The sequence below is a fragment of the Fulmarus glacialis genome, unplaced genomic scaffold (assembly GCF_000690835.1).
Source record: "Fulmarus glacialis isolate BGI_N327 unplaced genomic scaffold, ASM69083v1 scaffold24336, whole genome shotgun sequence".
NCBI lineage: Eukaryota > Metazoa > Chordata > Aves > Procellariiformes > Procellariidae > Fulmarus > Fulmarus glacialis.
In genome coordinates this window covers 1-3,528 of record NW_009219104.1, presented here as the reverse complement: position 1 = coordinate 3,528, position 3,528 = coordinate 1, and positions in this window count along the sequence as shown.

Below are 3,528 nucleotides of genomic sequence, written 5' to 3'. Positions count from 1 at the left end.
AGTCACCCCCGTGCCCCATGAGAGGTGGGTGACAGCCCTGGTCTGACCTTTGGGGTGTAGGATGGCGCGTTTTGCAGGACTGAACCCCAAACCCCGTGTGCTCATCCCCGCTCTCCGTGCTGGGGTGGAGGTCTTGTGTTAGTTCCCCCATTCTCAGGTTGTTTCCCTGGGCAGAAATTCAGGTTTTTGCAGAGCTTACGTTTATCCCACCTTGAAAAATAACACAGCATGCCCTGACCTGTCATTGCCAACTCCATCCCTGAAGGATGCCCATCTGCCCAACTCTTTGCTGTTTCTTCCCCCTACATTGGTTCATCTAACAGGAATATTATGCCTTCCCCCCAAAAAAACCTCTTCACGTACACCTTTGACCACCAAATTTCCAAACCTTCCTCGCTGCTGGGGAGGGCTGGGTGAGGAACTTTGTTTCTGGCAGGCTTATGTCTGGGAAAACGTTTCCAGGTCAATCATATGCTTATATATTAATGACATTTTGTATTCAGCCTTTGTAAAATCCTTACATGTAGGTGTTCACGTGCATTTAAAACAGTTGTTATGAGCATGGGTTGGACCTCAGCATGCGATTCCCATCAAACGCACCGAGATCCTTCCTTGGCACAACGTTTGGTTCTTCACTTTGGGGTCAGGATTACCTCATGTGGCCCCACGAAGCCGTGTTTCCCTATTCTCCACCTTCTCCCCCAAGGCTGGGGCATCCAAACCCTGATTTCTTCGCCCAACTCAAACCATTCCCCTGCTCCGTGCTGAAGCTCCCACCCACATCCCCTTGGCTTTTGGGGGTGCTGCTCCCCGTGTCCCCGGAGAGGATGAAACTTGGTGTCAGAGGCGATGTGTCCAGGCATGTTCCCCTGACGAAAACCCGGCCGTGCCGGCGCTGAGGACGGGCTGCCCCCGCGCTCCGCCTCCCTTGAATAATGTATTTGCATCCATGTCTGCAATGGCTTCCTCTCCCCTCGGTGTCTGCAGGACCCACCTGGGGAGATCCGCCGGGAAGGAAACGCTCCCGAGGGCTCCCCGGCCGAGGCAGCGACCGCCGCTCGGTATTTAGGTGCCCCTGGTGCCGGGAAGAAGGTTACTATGAAGGCCATGAAACATGCAGTCATTTAATATATTCCTTTTGCTTCCAGGCGTTGGGATGGGGTTTTCAAGCAAATTACAAGGACGGGTTCTCCCACGATCACGCCCCTCCCGGGTGGGGGTTTGGGACACCCCTCGGGGCGGGCGATGGGACGGGAGAGGTGACAGCTCCCGCAGGGTGGCTATAAATGGTGAGAAGGAAACAGCCCATCTGCCCTGGGCGCTGGTCCCCGGCCCCGCGCCTCTGACCTCCTCCTGCTACGGGTTGTTGGGGCTGAGCATCATGAGTCACCTTTGGGATTATTTTTTTTTTTTTAAAGTTCCTGTACCGCCTTCTGTATTAATCACACTTGTTTTTTCCCCCTTTTTTTCTGGCGATGCCACTGCAGACTTGACCACGGACTCTCTGACCCAGACCCTGACGCCATTCCTCTCCCCACTTCCCCTTTCCAGTAACCCACTTCGCTGAGGTCTCCTCGGCCGCGCAGCCGCAGCTCCTCGGCTCCGGACTTGGGGGGCAGGAGGAAGGGGAGCGAGAGCGGAGTTTGCAACAGCCAGAAACCTGCCCCCCCGCATCCCGGGGCGCAGGGACCAAACCCCCCACCCCGCCAAAAAATCACAGAGATAATTATAGAGTTACTTTCCTAAGGGAAAATCTACATCCGATTTATTTTCTGGCTGGTTTTGCCCTGACGTCTCCCCCGTGTAACCGGGGGTATTCGCATCAGCCAGGCTGGTCGGTTATCCCGCATCACTTTGCTTTTTTAATCCCTCGCTCTTGCATCAGCGGTTGCTGGAGTTCGCTGCGGGTTGCACAAGCGAGGCCACTCCTTCCTCTGCCACTTCGGGCGCTAATTTAAAAAGCTGCCGGTTTTGACATTCCCATTCCCTTTTGTGTATTCGGGGGGCTTTTATGGAAAAAAAAAGCTCATTTAAGCAGTGAGCATCCTCTTGGTAAATGCTGCTTTATCTGAGAGTCCTGTCCGATCCGCTACCGCACAGCGACGCATCGAGCCCTCCGCAGTGCGGCTCTAAAAGCTGCTCTTTGCAACCAGGAGCAAAAATCATTCCCAAGTGGAAACATCAGCGGCAGCTTCCCCACGAGGAAAGGCTGTCCCAGCTCACCCCCTCCTCTCCCTGCGTATTACGAGCAGAAAGACAGGCTGAATCCGGGAGCATCCCCACGATCCGCTACCGCACAGCGACGCATCGAGCCCTCCGCAGTGCGGCTCTAAAAGCTGCTCTTTGCAACCAGGAGCAAAAATCATTCCCAAGTGGAAACATCAGCGGCAGCTTCCCCACGAGGAAAGGCTGTCCCAGCTCACCCCCTCCTCTCCCTGCGTATTACGAGCAGAAAGACAGGCTGAATCCGGGAGCATCCCCAGCTTTGCTAGGATGGATTTTCTGCGGTGTGTGATACTAATTTAGGATGCTTTCACGTTCCCCATCTTCCTTTCACCTTTCCTCCCCATCCCACCGTGCCCGTCCGGAGGCAGCCGAGGGGACGAGCAGCCGAGGGGACGAGCAACCGACGACGAGCCAGCACCTTGGCCCGGCCCAGCGCCATGGAGGGGGCACCCGGCAAAAGAAATGCTGCTGTGGCGCATGGCAGCCTCCAGCCAAACATGCCTAAACATATTCTCCAGCTGGGCCGGTGGGAAGCTGCTGGTCCAACCGGGAAATGCAGGGGTGCTTTGCACACCAAGGGTCCTGCTCAGCACCCCAGCACCTGCTGGCTCCAGGGGCCTTGGAGGGTGCCTGGCACTCCCAAGAGACCGCTTTAATTTGGTCTTTGACACTTGGAAGTGGGCTCTCACCTTCTTGTGCCCCACAGGACTGCACCGCGGTTGCACCCTTGCTGCCCAAGTCGCGGCGTCCAAGGTGCCTGGGCAGCTTATGCCATGCTGAGAGGGTGCTGCAGAATATGTCCCCCCTTGCACCGGGGTAAGCTGACTCCGTGGGCATCAGCTTTTGCTCCGTGGGACAGAGACAGACCCACTGACGCCGCTCCTGCCGCAGCACGGGGGTAGGTGCCCTCTGGCCTTGCAGTTTAACCCTGGCAGGAGCTGCCCTGGGTTCAGACCTTTCCTGCCTGGGGACTTGGGTGCGTTTTCCAGAGAAGCCGCAGATCGCTCCAAATCCTCCCCGCAGGTTCCTGCAGGACACGCACGGACTTGTTCCTCATCCCTGCCCGGGAGCCTGCAGGACTCAGACCAGCAGATCCTTCCCAAAACGCTTTTTTTTGCCGGGGGGGTCAGCTGGCGGAGCAGAGCCAGGCCCCGGGGAGAAAATCCATCAGGAGAGGCCAGGGGCGGCCTGCGCTGCCCAGGACGGGGCCAGGCAGTGTCTGGGGACCAGGGGAGCATCTTCCCGGCGTGGCTCTGAGGTGGGCACCCCGAGGGAAGAGAGACTCGCCCCTTCCTTCATCCA